The sequence below is a fragment of the Telopea speciosissima genome, chromosome 9, assembly GCF_018873765.1.
Source record: "Telopea speciosissima isolate NSW1024214 ecotype Mountain lineage chromosome 9, Tspe_v1, whole genome shotgun sequence".
Lineage (NCBI taxonomy): Eukaryota > Viridiplantae > Streptophyta > Magnoliopsida > Proteales > Proteaceae > Telopea > Telopea speciosissima.
This window is the reverse complement of record NC_057924.1, coordinates 19,774,600-19,791,529: the sequence shown is the minus strand read 5'-3', so window position 1 is coordinate 19,791,529 and position 16,930 is coordinate 19,774,600. Positions and strand designations below refer to the sequence as shown.

The following is a 16,930-nucleotide window of genomic DNA, read 5'->3' as shown; positions in this document are numbered from 1 at the left end:
AATATACAACACATATCACACGCACACATCTGATGTGGGACTAAACCAGATCTCCCAAGTTGAATGACCTAGATTTGCCATTTCGGCACTCTCCTTGAAACAATATCATTAATTTATGCTTGTCAAAAAAAATTCTTCAAAACTTTCACTCCAAAATATAATAATTAAAGATTTTTTACTTTCAAGTGCGGTGAATGCACCTTTAAAGTGCTTCGGACGGTGCACCGCACTATAGATTTGGATTTTTATTCTCCCAAGTGTCCAACGCACTTTAAAGGTGCACTGGGCTGCACTTGAGAGGACGAAAATCCACTAATAAATATCAACCAATTTAAAGTGCTTGTAAAAGAAACAACTACAAATTCGTTAATGAGAACAACACAATCAAGCACATAAAAGTGAAACTACAAATTCTTCAATGTTCTTATCTGAACTCCCCCCTTCATCTACAGCTTCTTTGGCCAACATCTTCCATCTAAAAGCATTTCTCTTAATCATTTCTCCTCTATCTCCCTGATCCATAACTTCCTTTACACATTTCTCTATCTCTTCCCTCCTAACAATCCCCTTCTCATCCAATTTAACTCGTACTCCTACTTCCCATACATCCACCACAAACTTTGCATTCATGGTTTGATCTGTCCATTGTGGCATCGCGATCATCGGCACCCCCAAACTCACAGCCTCAATTGTCGAGTTCCATCCACAGTGAGTCATGAAACATCCTACTGCTTTGTGAGCCAACACCTCCAATTGGGAACACCATGCTACTACCAACCCTTTCTCGGAGTACTTATCCTCATCAACCAAACTCTTAGGGAGCTTGTTTTCCTCAGATTTCCTCACTACCTACAAGAAATAGTGATTGCTATTCCTCAAACCGAATGCTAGTTCCTCCATCTGCTCCTCTCCAAGTTCAGAAATGCTCCCAAAGGATACATAGATAACAGATCCAGCTTCTCTCATATTTAACCAATCCATGCAGGTCTCCTTGCTTGACTCAAAAAGACTCAGACCATAATCTTTGTCATCTTCTACCTGTTTGTCCAGATAAATTGACGGCACAGTTGGTCCAATTATCTTGATTGGATATATCTTTGACATCCATTTCAGTACCTATTGTAACCAATAAGTTGTTAATGATATCAAAAAAGCAATTAATATTTGAGTAACTGTTTGATGGGTTACCATCATAATTAAAAATGAACATGTGAAAACAAAATTTGTACAGCCATGGTTAGTTTATAATTATTTCTTACATGCTTGGAAAAAAATGAAGGAAATGTTGTGATAAATCATGATCTCTTTCATATATATAGCATTTTGCCTTGAGAACTTTAGTCCTACATTGCTTGAGGATTGGTAAGGGAGTCTTAGAGGAAAGACTCTCTTCACCCATGTTTCGATGGTCTGGGTTTTATTTTTACATGGGCATGCTGAGCTGCACTAGGCTGATTTGAAATCTTTCCGATCCTTTCGGTTTCATAAGGTTAAAAATCCTTGGGGCATACCACTTCAAAGGGTTGTCATGAAAGGGCACCCCTATAAATAGAAGGGTAGCGCATAACTAACACTCATTTGCATCAAAATTTTCGGATTCTAGCTCTCTCTTAGCTCCTTTTCTCTATCTCAATTCTTCTCTTAAAACGAAATCCTCCTCTTTGTTTTGGTTTTTGTTTTTGAAAATAAACATAACCCCAAAAGTATCCTACGGGACCTAGTCAGCGAGCGCACATGGACTAGAGGGCCAATAGGAGCTGTTTTATTTTGGAAGACTGATTCACACTACCCCAATTTCACCAGTAAGGGAGAGCTAAGGTCATAAGGAGAGTGACCGGTGGCATGACTCAGCCCCAGTGTTTCTCTCCTTACTTTATTCTGATTTTGTGATTGTAGTACGTGGAGGACATGATATAAACAACACTGAACGACGTTCAGTGTTCCATCAACATTGATTAATAGTGTTACTCATCAACAAAGATGACTCTTTTGGGCAGCGTTTGATATGCATTCTTGGAATGCAGTCTAAGTCAATTCGCATTTTCATTTTTGGATGATAAAAATAATTATTTTTCTCGCCCGAGAATACAAAATCGACCTACAGCCACTCTTCACTTGGTGGTCTTTTTTAACAGTTGAATGGTTGTTGGAAAGAAGACTTTTCTAGTTATATTAGCATAACCATCTCAATTTGGTGGCTTGAGGCTTTTTGAGAAGTTCATCAACAGTCCTACTAGAGCAAGGAGGTTTAAGTATTCTAAGCAAATGAACTAATATTAAACAAACTGTGTATAAGAGGGATAGAAAGACCTACATACCCCATCTTCCAACTTGTCAAATGTGTTAAGGAGAAGAAAATCTGCTTTCTCAACATTTTGGAACTGATTCAAAACAGCATCTAGGAAAGTTGGATATGAACCCCAGTTATAGATGAAGGATGGTAGATCTTGGATTCCTAGTATTGGCAATCCAGGAAGGGAAACAGTGGGTCCTTCTACAGGAGTTGTCAATAGCCCTTTCTTCACATTGTAGTAGATGGCATCATTGGCACATGACTGAGTGAAGAAGGAAGCTGTGACCAAGCCAAATCGCTTGGCTACTTCAAGTGCCCAAGGTATATGAGAGTCATAGATGAGACACTTGAAAGGGGAACCAGAGCTTTCTTGTTTCTCGATTAGTTGGGCTAAGCTTTGTGAACCTACAACCTCGAAACGCTCAGAATAAGCTTCTGAGCTTTCAGCTTCCTTAAAGCCACCTTCATCAAAGCCATCAGATATACCTTCAACTCTAACATTGCTGACTTCATTGTGTGCAGACTTGATGGTGAAGAGGGTCATGGCTAAGGTAACTTTGAGTCCCTTTGAGGCTAAACGCTTACAGAATTGCAGCATTGGGTTTATGTGGCCTTGAGCTGAAAATGGGAAAACTAAAACATGGGTTTCTTCCCCTGAATCCTCTTCCTTCATTTTCTCCATCCACCTCTCTCTCTGTTAGAGCACAAGTGAAGATAATGTAAAGAGATTGAGTAGTAGCTAAATAGTCTTGACAGGACAAGAGATACTTGGGTATCAAGAAAAAGATAGTTCTTTTGGAATTCAATTTAATGTAGTCAAAATGGTGTTGCCCCTAATAAGAACCACAAACTGTTTAAAAAACATAATTTTGAACAAGTCTTTTGGAAGGAATTGAGTTTCTTTGATGGGTACATGCATCTACCTATGTTTTTTGCTGCTTTAGTGAATTTGACATCACTGTCTACATTTTCAATTGGAATCACTCACAAGTGTTTGACTAATGAACTCACAGTTGATAGATTCATTGTTTGGACCATTTGTAGAAGGCTTGATATATAGTGTAAGAGCTTGCAAAAGAAAACAATAAAGAGAACAAACAGGACAAATGGCAGTACTCGAAAAGTCTGGAAAGGTAGGCTTATGTGCCCCCACATTGAGGAATTCAGCTCTCCTCCAGCCCAGCCAAAAATAGGGGTGTTTGGGTCATTTCACAAGAGGGCCCACCCTATGAAATGACCAAACCCCCTTGATTTGGCTGGGCTGGATCCTCCAGCTCCCGCCATGGCTGGAGGAAAGCCAGGTCCCACATAGTGTAAGAGCTTGCAAAAGAAAACAATAAAGAGAACAAACAGGACAAATGGCAGTACTCGAAAAGTCTGGAAAGGTAGGCTTATGTGCCCCCACATTGAGGAATTCAGCTCTCCTCCAGCCCAGCCAAAAATAGGGGTGTTTGGGTCATTTCACAAGAGGGCCCACCCTATGAAATGACCAAACCCCCTTGTTTTGGCTGGGCTGGATCCTCCAGCTCCCGCCATGGCTGGAGGAAAGCCAGGTCCCACATTGAGGGATAAAATTTTGAGGAAAGGAATCCTCTCCAGCACGCCAGCCCCTCCAGTGCGCATCCAATGGTTGGAGGCACTCTAGGTAGTCTCCAGATGCTCTCAGTTGTCGGATATGCGCTGGAGAGGATCTGAGTAGTAGCGTGCGTGGCAATTCCTCTGTGAGCCACATATACAACTAATAAATTAACATTGTTTCAACCGAAACCTGACTCCTTTACCCTTGCCATTTATTTTTTTTATCCCAATTTTACCTTTTCATTTTGGGGGAAACTGGGAAACACACAAACCATTAAATTCCTTCTATCTCCCTCCCATTCTTCTCTTACTTTGTTCTTATTTGTTGTGTCCCTTCTCTCCTTTGCAATGAATATTGTTATTGGTGAAGCCTGGTCTCAGTTTTAATCTAGAAAGTACTGTTGATTTTTTTACGGGCTGTTTTACATTTGAAAGACGTGAAAATGGACAAAAAGTGCATACGTCCCCCTTGAAGAGCTCATCGAGATCGTCAATTTGATATCTTATTCGTCCTATGTAGGTTTGTTCCTCAGACCAGACCGTGTGGGCTTCTAGGGGCAATTTTGTACTTTCATGGGTTAAGGTTTTCTCTATATTGTAATGCGTGAAAATGCTATATATAGTGGTTATTACTTTGAGAAATTATGAGAGGTTTTGTAATTTTCTTCATTGAAATAATGGATCTGGACTATCACTTAACTGTGGATACAGCCTACCTTCTCGAGGGTGAACCACTTAAATTATTGTCTTGTGTGTGTGTTTTCTCTTTTTTTTTATTCTTTTTTTTTTTTATTTTCTATGCAAACCGACATTCTGCTGCATTGTTGTTTCGTTAGATATATATTACCTCAAAGGCGAGTTTATGATTCAAGTTTCTACTTCCAAGAGATTTTTGGGGGGTCTTCTTTGTTCCTCCCTGGTCAAATAATTCAATAAACAATTCCTTGTTGTTTTGTTAGTGGGGATTTTTTTTTTCTTTTTTTGTGTGGACGGTGAGAATGAGATGTAGGTTTTCCTTGGGGACCAAGTTAAGGAATGTGTTTTGACGAAATTTGGGGTTTGCGGTCCTCTCTCTTTCTTCCCAAGTCAATGAATCAAATAAACAATTCATCTTTGCTTTTCTGTACACTCTCAGTCTGGTCTACTGCATGTCATTTAGATTAGGTATGGTTGACAAGAAATGAATAGATAAAAAAGAAAAAAATTCAAATTTTTATGTTTAAAAAAAATTTAAGGAAAAAGATAGACACATACATTAATCATTTGGAGTGGCTTAGTCCATTCGTTAGAGGATGTAAATTGAACAATACTCGTAAGGGGTGTATGACCTAAAAATCTTTTGAGATCACATATTTCAACCTTACGAATGGATTTCTATGAAAGGTTTGTACTGCTCTGTAACATTGCATTCCATCAATTTTACAACAATTCTCATCTGTCCCTCTTGTCATTGTTCTTTCCTCTAACTTTTCGATTCCCCTTTTACAATCAATCTTATATGGACCGAGTTTCTCTCCACCCACGGTGAATGGGATCCCATTCACCGAGGGGCGGGAAAGAGCAGGAATGGGTATACAAAAATCCTAGAAGGGGTTTGTGAACTCTAGAATGGTGGGTGAACCGTCCACTATAGGTGGAGGAAAACTTTATCCTATCTTACAATGTTTGAACATTCTCAATTAACAATTTTAGGATATAGATTCCTTCTACATTGTGTTTTCCTGGCAACAAATGGAAGGAACAATTTCTCTCTGCTTTAAATAACTTGTTCCAATGAAAGTTTTCATTTTAGGGAGGGGGGGGGGGGGCTGTGTCGCAATGCCACCCAGACCCAGTTGGCAGCCTTCTTTTTCCCATTCGATAATTAATGGCCTTAGGTCCCATTTGACAACATTTTGCGAGAATAATCCATAGTTGATCCATAGAATTATAGGTATAAATTTCTTTGAATTTATTAATATTTCTCTACATCACAATTTATAAAAACAATTTCATTATTGATAAAGAATCTAATGGTCGAAATAGACACATCATTTGTCCATGTGGTAAAAAATTGACAAATGCTCTTCCAAAGTATGTGGAAATTGATAACTACATAGACTGCACTATTATGCCAGGTGTCAATTGGTCGGGTTGAACTAGTTTCAGGCTAAGTAATAGGCGAAACCTAAACCAAAATGTTAAGCCAGAAAGTCAATTCCAATCCAATTTAGATTAGGTTTTTATTGAGTTGAACTTACTAACGTTCTCTTATCGGACATTATCGGACCGCTACCTATTTGGTTTCGGTTTTACATATATATATACATTAAAAAATACTGGGAAATAATTATTATTTTACTTTTTAAAAATTTAATCCATTTTGATCTATGTTTTATATCGGTTTCAATTAGGCTAGTTACAGTTTTACTGTTTCATAAAAACCACAAATCAAACCAAAAAATGTTCAGTTCAATTCAGTCTGAATCGATCAGTTTTGATTTGTCCGATTGGTTCGGCCAGAATTGTCACCCCTGTATTATGGTGTACGTACCTGTCAATGCATGGGTGGATCCAGCGCAGGATCTTTATCACCTCCAGTTGGCTGCCCGGCCCAGTTCCCCAGTTCCTCTAACAAAGGGGGGCTGAAATGACCTCTCTACCCATGCCCAAACATTCTACCCAGATGGGGTCCACCATCCCCCTATTAGAGGAACTGGGAAACTGGGCCGGTCAGCAAACTGGAGGTGATAATTTTCCGTACCACATAGGTATTCATTGCATTGACAAATTACACATTTTTAACCTTGTTAAAAAATGTTAAATTCTATTTTTAGCCTCGTAAAAAGGTATCATTAGTCTTTTTGTTCTCCTTCTTCATCTGTGACATCATCGTACACACAAAAGTACTAGAGACAACGATAGGTGAAAATTTGCTTTTCTAAGAAAAAAAATAAAAAAAAAGACTCTCCTACAAGAATACACTCCAATATACTAAATAATTGTTTACCAAAAAAATAAGAAGACTAAATAATTCTTTTTATTAATTCAAACTAGACTCAATAGTAGGGATGTAAATGGATCGGATTCGGCTGAGATAGTGCTATATTTGCATCCGTATCTGATTAGCTTTCGGATGGATTCGGATAGTGTTAAATGGATATGCACACCGATACGGATCGGATATTCTATCTGTTTACATATAAATATAATTTTTCGGATAACTATAGCCTATCTATATCCATATCTGTTTAGCTTTCAAATGGATTTGGATAGTGCTAAATGGATACGGAAATGGATTTCGGCTATTCATTTACATCCCTACTCCATAGTGGCTTATTCTTGAGTCCAGATCCTCTCCGACGCGCCAATGAGTGCAACGCACATCGGACGAACAACTCTAGCCTTCCAATGTACGTTGCACTCACTGGCGAACTGGGAAGAGCACGAAAAATCACGGGAAAATTAGAAAATTCTTATCGTTGCATTGGTAAAACCAAGGTTCTAAAATTCGGGTTTCGACAAGGTTTCGATCAGCCAAAAATCGAATTCGTCTCGGTTTCAACCATATCTCGGTCGAAACCTGAGATTTTTTTCCCATTGATGGGGAAACCAAGGTTTCGAACCCAAAATAAAGTTTTTTAGGTTTAATTTTTTGGAGGTTGCTTATTATTCACATGTTAAACATAATCCATGAATTACATTCACCAAAAAATCACTGAAAATAGTATTTGTGGTTATTGACCCAAGTTTACTAACACACGTGTTGATACGATGCATTTTAGATTGATTTTGTATCAATCTAATAATACAAAATCGGCAGAGAATGCATTCCAAGAATATATAACAAACACAGCCTATATGTACATAAGGTCATGTTGACTTGATGTCTCCTTAGACTAATAACATGATAAATGAAGAGATGATATCATACATAATATTAGAATCCCAACTGAATTTCTTCTGCATACCATTAGATCAAGGACACCCACATTGAGAACGAATTTTCTGTTTTCAACCGTAAAACCCTAAAACAAATGAATAAATAATAACCCAACACAACAAAACAGTTTCTTGTTCTATTTTCTGATAAAATAACGATGTGCACTATGGTGTATATAAAACAATCTGATGATACTCTTGAAATGGAAGGAAAGAGATACTAGATATCATAAACCACAAAAGTATATTAGTAGGGGTAACATGGTCAATTCACTATTGTTGGCTTATATCACCACATCTATGTAGAAGCGAACCCTCAAGAAACTTTCTAGGTTTTATTAATGGGGCCAAAAAAGGAGAAAGAACGAGAAGTCACAGGTTTGTCTTGAAAACACTACCCTTTTTGCTTTCCTCATAATGGGGCCAAAAAAAGAACAAATAGGAGAGGAAGAGACAGGTAATTAATTAAGTCACCTGATACCGAGCAGCTTATGAAGTCTGATGATGAGCTCTTCTTCTTCTTTGGAAATGTTGCCTCTCTTGATATCTGGTCTCAGGTAGTTCAATCATGAACCATCGCAGCCTGCAACTCTTCCCACCTCGCTTCAAACCTACAAAACCATGACAATAAGCTTCATATATACATGTAGTGATGAAGATTAAAGAGGTGCAATAGAACGGAACGGAATAGAACAGAGAATAGAGAAATTAAACCTACTTTTTGAGGGAGATCTCTCAATTTCCCTTCTCCATGAATGTTAATGTAGGTAGTAAGTATCCGATCCTCGCGAGTTGACCATGCTCCAGAACATAGGATTGAAGAACAAGAAGCAAAAACATAGAATAGGAGAAGAAGATGAGGCTGTCGTTGGTTTGAATGGGAAAAAGAAAGATAACAAAGTGTAATATGGTTTTGCAGTCTGAAGTAAAGATGCTTGGTCTGTGTATTGCTAAAACTAAAAAAAAAACATATCAATTGGCCAAGCTAATCGAAACGGTCGAAATCAGGTCGAGTTATGGGATTTTAAAAAGTTTCACTCTAACTCATCTCGAAACCTGTTGAAACCGAAACACCTCGACGGTTTCGATAGGTTTCGATCGAGTTTACGATCCATGGGTAAAACCTGAATGGTATCATTTCTGAAGCCTAGACATGGTTTGAATGCATTCAATCCCCTCCCCCCATCATCTCCTGATTCTGGTCCTGCAAAAGAAAACAAAGAGGAGGGGTGTGTCAGTGTGGTATAGGTGTCAAAATTCAGCCTAAACCGATTGGACTGACTGAAATAGACTGGTTCAACTGAACCAAATCCTTATCTATTTGTTTTTGGGTTGAGATTTTATGGAATCAATAGATATTGAATCAGACTAACCGAATTCAACGACCAAACCAGAAATTGGATTGACCCCGATAAAAACAGAGATTGTACTGATAAGATAAGAAACTGTAAGAAAAAAAAAATCAGGATTTTCCCATTAATTTCTTTATGTATATATGTAAACACACAAAATCGGATAGGACCGAACCCGATAGTAGACTAATTAAAAACCATCGATAAAAAAGTTGGATCAAATCAGATCGAAATTGATCAAAATCGAAAACTTCTTTAATGGTTTGGTTTTGGGTTGACCTGATAACAAACCAAACCGATTGATTGACACCCTTAAATTGTGGGATGTAGGCCCCATTGGCGAGGGGTTCCCCTCTATGTGTTCCCTCATTGGATGGGACCTCCAAATGCCTCAAGCCTCAAGTGGAACAAAGGAAAAAGGAACCCAACATATATAAGAGCTTTTTTTTCAGGGGGAGGGGGGGGGGGGCGTGGTTCTTACGTGCACGCGGGGCTAATGGTAGCATGCGCATTGGCATCATGGGGGGATAGGATTTCTACCTTTCATGGGGTGGAACTGTCATTGCGGCCCCTCTTGGGCTTGGGCAATACACTCTCTCATAGAGAACTTTTCTCCTTTCTTTGTTTTTTTTTACTTTTTATAATGAAATAAGGGATTTTGTTTTTGTTAAATAATTTACGCTAGGGGTGTCAATGGGTCGGGATGGGTCGAGCTTAACCTAAACCCTAACCCAACCCTAAGAGACTTAACCTAAACCCAAGCCCAGCTTGACCTTGCCAGGGCCAAGCATACCCTCAACCCAGCCTGACCTTGGCAAGGTTTTCTGAAGCCCGGCCCGGCCCTGATTGACCATGAATATGGCCCAGTTGTCATACTAACAAAGCCCAATCACAGCCCAAGTTATAAAAAATAATTGAGTTTTTCGTTTTTCGTTTTTCAAAGAAGAAGTTTCAAAACTCAAATCAGTGAACCAATTGGTTACAATAGACCAACCTTGACCGTTGCACTAAAGCACATCTTATTGTACAAATATATATTATATAATACAGGTTTGGACTGGCCCTACCAGGGTCAAGGCCTCAACCCAAGCCCGGCTTGGCCCTACCAGGGCCATGCAAATATCAAACCCTGCCCAACCCTTGCTTATCCCAAGCCCGACTCAGCCATGTTCGGTCTCAAGGCGGGTTTGCGCGTGCTCAGACTGGCCGGGTTTTTTGACACCCCTAATTTAGGCTTCGTTTGGATGTCTATAAATGTAAAAAAGAAAAAGAAAAAAAAGATTGAATTTAAGAAAAGAGATAGATATAAAAACAAATCATTGCATTAATATATTTTTGTCTCATTATATTTTTTCTGTTTTTGGCGGTCTCTCCTATTTGCCATTGGTTTGACGTTAAAAATGACAATACACACGAGTGGCATATTAATCCCTCCCTCCATAACCTATATGAGAATTTTTTTTTTATTTTTATTTTTTCTTTTAAAGAAGAAAGGGAGAAGTGGGAGGGGGAAGAGGGAAAATCATCTCCTCCAGTTCCCCAGTCCCTCTAATGAGGGGGATGGAATCCACTTAGGTAAAGTGTTCGGGTGGTCATTGCGTCCCCCTTGTTATGAGAACTAGGGACTTGGGCCGGATAGGGAACTGGAGGGGGGGGGGGGGGGGAAAGGAGTGTGTTGGGTAAGAAACAAGAATAACCAGTTTAAGAGATTGAGCACTGTTTCAGCTAGGCTATGGATCTTACGTGTAAGTGAACGTTCCTCTCATAATCAATTACATGTTTATTTTGTTTTCATAACTACCCCTCATCCCCTTGTAAATGGTGAAAATATGACGGATGGACGCCTCTCAGGACACTCAATGTACGGAGAATTAACATTCTCTGCACGTACGTTCACCTGCACCTACGATTCAGACCAGAAAGGTTTTGCGGGGAGGCTCTTTGACGGCGACGTATATGAACGGTGTTTATGGCGCTACGTGGTGCACCGCAAACCACAACTCTCTGTCCTTTCATTCCACGTTTCCAACTACCTATCAGAAACTACCCATCCAATCAAAATCAAATCAAAACAAAGTTTGGTGATACCGAATACCGACTATGATGACTCCATGACCCTCGAGATATTTTATTGCCGACAGAGAAGAAAAGAAAAGAAGAAAAAAGTAAAGATTCCACGCGATATTTTTGCTTGCTTCTGCAGTTTTGTTTTGGAAGAGAGTTATCCGACAAGTGGCATAGAGAACTCTTACTCGCTTACGAGGAAGGATGTAAACAGATCAGATTTGGTCTGAATAGTGTTATATTCGCATCTATATTCGATTAGTTTTTGAATAAATTCAGATAATGCTAAACGGATACAGACAAGGATACGGATCAAATATTTTATCCGTTTACATGTAAATATAATTTTTCAGATAGTTATACTTTATCTGTATTTGTATTTGTTTAGCTTGCAAACGAATTCAGATAGTTATAAACACATATGGACACGAATGCGGAAATGGATTTTGACTATTCATTTACAGCCCAACCAACGAGATGAGGTAAAATGTCATACATTAGACGCCAACAAGTAGATTTTCATGAGAGGAAGAGATAGAAATAGATATAGAAATGCTATTATGCTAGAATACCTTATGACAAGCGGCTCAAAGAACTTTTTTCCATTTTATAATAAATTTGACTCATAAAAAGTAATGATCCCATGCAAGAGACGATGAGGTGTTTGGGTGTTGAAATTGGACACCAGATGAAGTAATACAAGTGATTTTTTCGGTCTTCAATGAGTTTTCTAATGCTCAACCTATTGTATCTCTTCGAGTGAATACTCCTGCTCTTTCGAACACTATGTCGTTTTGAACTGCTCCTCCATTAGGTGTGGTGAATATCAACTGTGCTGCTAGTTTACCATCAAACAAATCAGGCGGTGGACTTGGCATTATATGTCGTGATTACCATGGAAAACCTCTTCATGTTGTGTCTATTCCCATGGTTTTCAACGATTTTGCAATTGAGAAGGTTTTGGCAATAATATCATCACTATTGGAGGCTATTTCAGATGGTTATGATCATGTGCAATTGGAGTCCGATAATAAGAGCATCATGACTTATCTACAAAGAGGTTTATCTTCTTCACCGCTTAACCTCCGTCCTATTTTGAAAGATATTACTTATCTTTTCTTTTTGTTCTAAGGGAGATTAACAGTTTGACTGACTCCTTGACAAGAAAAGTCTTATCGGTGATGTGTACGATAGTTTAAACCATTTCTAATCCATAGATCTTGGAATTATGTAATCTTCAACAATGAATTTTCACGTTACTATATAAAATACTATTACCAAAAAAATTGAAAACAAAATGCATGAGAGGCCGCGTTGTCTTTTAGGAAACCCTCTCCCTTACGAAATAAATCCCTTGTGCTTTATTTTTTGTGGCTGAATTTACAACTATGGCTTAGGATGCTTGGTATCACTCGCAACCATGTATCGTCGTCGCCTATATTTATCTTTTTAGTTGATAATGGGCACTAGGCAGATTGCTGAAATTTTACTTACAGTTACGCTTTACCGCTCTCAATCTCGAGGGATTAGTGTTTAAAAGCTTGGCATCGGGATTCGGATTAGTTTCGGCTGATTTTGATCTATATTGGATCGGAATTGGACTGGATTGGTCCAGATAAGCCTCAAAATCAACATTTTTTTTAGGCATTATAGGATTTTTTTCGTACAGAATCGGCCCTAACTAGCTTGGAATCCATCGATTCTGATCTAGTTTGATCTGATTCTTAAAATCCTACTTGATATTTCCTGTACTAAAATCGGGTTTTCGGACTACTCGTCAGGTCAAAAACTTGAATCGGCTTGGTCAAACCTGGTCATTGTGAATCATTTATTTTCTATTTTATGTATAAAATAATAAAAATCATAAAAATCATAAAAATATACAGAAAATATGAAAAAAAAAAAACACCCTAAACCCTAAACTCATATCAATGACTTAATGACTCGTGAACTTTTTTCCAATGCAAACTTGTTCAATGTGTGTAATCATTCCAAGCTATTGCTCACTTTGATTGGGGGCACTTTGATTGGGGTGATGTTGAATATGTTTCAAACCATTAGTCATTGAAGATACGTTTCTGAGATATGGTGAGATGATTTTCATTTCAAAAGATTTTCTTTTGGATAGAATCCAACCTGCCCTATCAATGAAGATTAGTTCCCTGGCTCCAAACCATATGCGATTTGGATGCCTCGGCTGTAACACATTCCAATCAATGAATCTTCGATTTACCAAAAAAAAAAAAAAAAAGATTAGTTATACTGTTTTAAGACTTTTGATAGGAGTTGATGATTTTCTCACAATTTCGTCAAAACTAGGGGTGTAAGTTTGGCTCTATCGGCCTAAGCCCACCTTGAGTTCGAACAGGGCCTGGGCTGGATTTTTAAACCCTGAGGGTGGGTTACGGTTGAATTTTTAGGCATGGGGTCAAGGTCGGGCTGGGCCAAGGTTGAGGCCTCGGGCTAAGCCCAGTCCGGCTCGACACAGCCATGTGTTAAGGTTATGCATTACAATTTATTAATTACATTTTGAAATTCTTGTTATGTAATTTATCTATTGGTTTGCCAAAAGAACGCTAATTATCTATTGAACAAAAGTATTTAAAATTTTAAGATTGGATCTAAGTTTTTAATCCAACGAAAAGTCTAATAGTCAATTGAGTATGAAACAATCCAATACTCAACCACATGAGACTGGTCAATCAGGGCCAACCAGGCCCGCAAAAATCAAGGTCAATCCAATCCAATCCAATCCAACCCAAGCCGGCTTGATCAGGGACAATTAGCGTCGGGTTGAGCCCGATATGGTTGGGCTTGAGCTGAGATATCTCAACTCGACCTACGGCTGGGTTGGGCTTGGATTGAGCTAAGAGGACTCAGGGTTTTAAAAAACCCAGCCCAACCCGGCCCTGGTTTTTTTTTTGGGTAATGATCCGACCCTATTTCACCCCCTAGTCAAAACCAACAATTCTATAATAACTCGGTACGACCTGTTTTGAGTCTTGTCTATTTTTTTTATATTTTTTTTGCATTTATCAAAATACGATTTTCCAATGATGGTACCCAAAAGAAATCATAGATTTTCGCAAAAATTATCCTATCAAGCAATACACCACACTTGAGAATTCAACCGTAAAAACATGGATAGTGATGTCTTTTTTTTATAGGGGCATTGTTCTCTGTGCTGCAGCGCAGCCTGCACCCAGGCACATGGGAGTGGGTGCAATGACCACCCTGCCCCTGCATAGGCTGCCCATGTGCCTGAGCGCAGGCTACACTGCGGCCCAGAGAACATATTTCCTTTTTTATATTCTCAAGTGTTGAGTGGATGGTTGGATTCTCAAGTGTGATGCAGTGGTGGACACTTGCACTGCACTTAGAGAAGATAAAAATCAAGATATAAGCCGTATACATAGGATCCACATGATACTCTGTGGTCTGTAGTCTGCTGGTGTGGAAGCTTTTCAAGCTCAGGAAGCGAGCGTTGAAGAAAAATACCATCCCTCAATTGTCATTCAAGTTCAACTTCCGTTCAACTGTCAAACTCTCCACTTATTATTGTCTTATTCAGTGGTTTGTATCTCTTGCCCATAGTCTATCTAAAATATCATTTCATAGTCTGTGACCCGTGTTCGTTGCTATCTTTCTTCTTCTTTTTTTTGATGAAAGAAAAGAAATTAACCTGCTTAAATATTATGAAAAAATACAACTTGATTGTCTTGAGCATAGATCGCAAGGTTACGAGCCACTTCTAAGCATAAGTTATGTTTGAATATAGAAAAGGTCATGTCTAAAGATCTATTACTTATATACATAAGATCCTTAATATATAGCTGAGGTCAAGGAGAGTTAGTAGGGGATGGAAGATCATTGGCGATCAATTGGTTTGAGCACCAAACCTCCATGATTTTCAGTCCTAAGGATCCCAAACCTTAGAAGACAAAATATTTCCTGCAACAAATAACAAAAACCTTCCATCCTTAAAAAAATATACGCCCTAACTGATTGGCACCCTCCTTATGAAATAATTTAAAAATAAGTTGAAAATCTAGACCACTTATTGGGCCCCACAACCAACCTCGTATGCACATTCCGTGATATAGAGGCCCACCATGGTATCGGTCAACTCGGAAATCGATATGAAATCGGATTGGTAACGGCACGGATCGACCATATGGATAAATTTATCCCTGATTCTCCCTTAAAAAAAGGATTTTTGACCATTTTACCCCTTGTTCATATTATGTTATTGATACGGTATCGGCATAGTATTGGGGTTGGGCACTTGCAAAATCGGTATGTATCGCTCAATATCTCAAATCATGGGCCCCAGAGAATCATAAGAAAGAGTAGAAATGCTTCCTGTGAGGACAAATAGGGTAAGGGTATAAATCCATCTCGAACCCGGTATTCTATTTGGTTCCAAAGTGTTGGAATTTTTCAAATTAATGATGTATCAATTATGAAGAAAGAATTCTTATAGGTTATATGTGTCAGTGGTCATTTTTTACATGTTATATTTAATTAGAAGAGATTCTAAGGTGCACTTACAAGGACGGTGACTGTCCGAGCGAATATGCGTACTCATGCGCGTGCGTGAGGCGCAATGTGGTGCTTTGATGACGCATTTTGCACTTCGCAATGAGGTGCCTTAACCTTTTCTGGGTCGTAGGTCAGTGAACCAGGGCGATGGTTCAGATCTGACCGTTGGATCGGTGTCTGTTCCAAGGGGTACACGTTGAGCCCAATGATTGTAACCCATCCGAGCAGCCAGGTGAGCCCAATGGTTGTGACCCATCCAAACGGTCAGGTGAGCCCATAAGTAGCCCACGAAATCAGTCATTTGAGTGTAACATTCTCTCATAGTTTCAAGGTGATTACTATCCCTACAAATCAGTAATCAAATCAAGCCTGATTTATCTTGGGAGATAGATTTGTTGTAACTCAATGCAATAATTAGGGTATAAATACTATCTTAAGGACAGAACGTGTTTGTTCGACTCAGGTAATCTCACGGTCCTCTCCTTTTGTTGTTATTTTTTCTAACACAAAGAGTGCTTTTGTGATCTAGAATCGGACCAAGTGCTACCTTGGTTTTAAAAATCAATATTTTGTATTGGATTTGCCCGATTCCGATTCCTATTCGGTTTCTATATGGTTTAGTTCCAATTCTTGTACTTGATTTGTAATAAATAAATAAATATATATATATATATATATATAGTTATTGTTATAGTTATAGTTTTTTTTTTTAATGAGAAAGGAAAATATATGGATCATTATCATCTCCAATTCTGACACCCTCCAATTCCTCACATGGGAGCTGAAATGACCACGTACCCATTGCGTGGACACACTTCCCAAGGCAATGGGTAAGTGGCCATTTCACTCCCATGTGAAGGATTGGAGGGAATTGAAGGGTGTTAGAATTGGAGGAGATAAAAATTCGTTATAGTTATAGTTAAAGTTATAGTTATGTGGGAAAGAGAATGCCACCTGATTGTGCAATGCACGTCGTCCCTGGCCACCTACGCCCAGACATAGGGGTTCGCATAATGATTGTCGTACTCCCTGGAAAGATGGAAATGACGGTGCAATAGTCATTTCGTGCATCCCTGTGTCTGGGTGCAGAGGTGCCAGCATGCGCTATGCGACTAGGTGGTGTTTTGTTTCCCATATTATGATATATTAATATATTATACTATCATATATTAATATACTA

At 38.7% G+C, this 16,930-nt stretch overlaps 1 pseudogene; it reads right to left on the bottom strand.

The window, feature by feature from the left end:
• Positions 1 to 323: 323 nt before the first annotated feature.
• LOC122639537 lies at positions 324 to 2,975 on the bottom strand (annotated as a pseudogene).
• Positions 2,976 to 16,930: the final 13,955 nt, after the last annotated feature.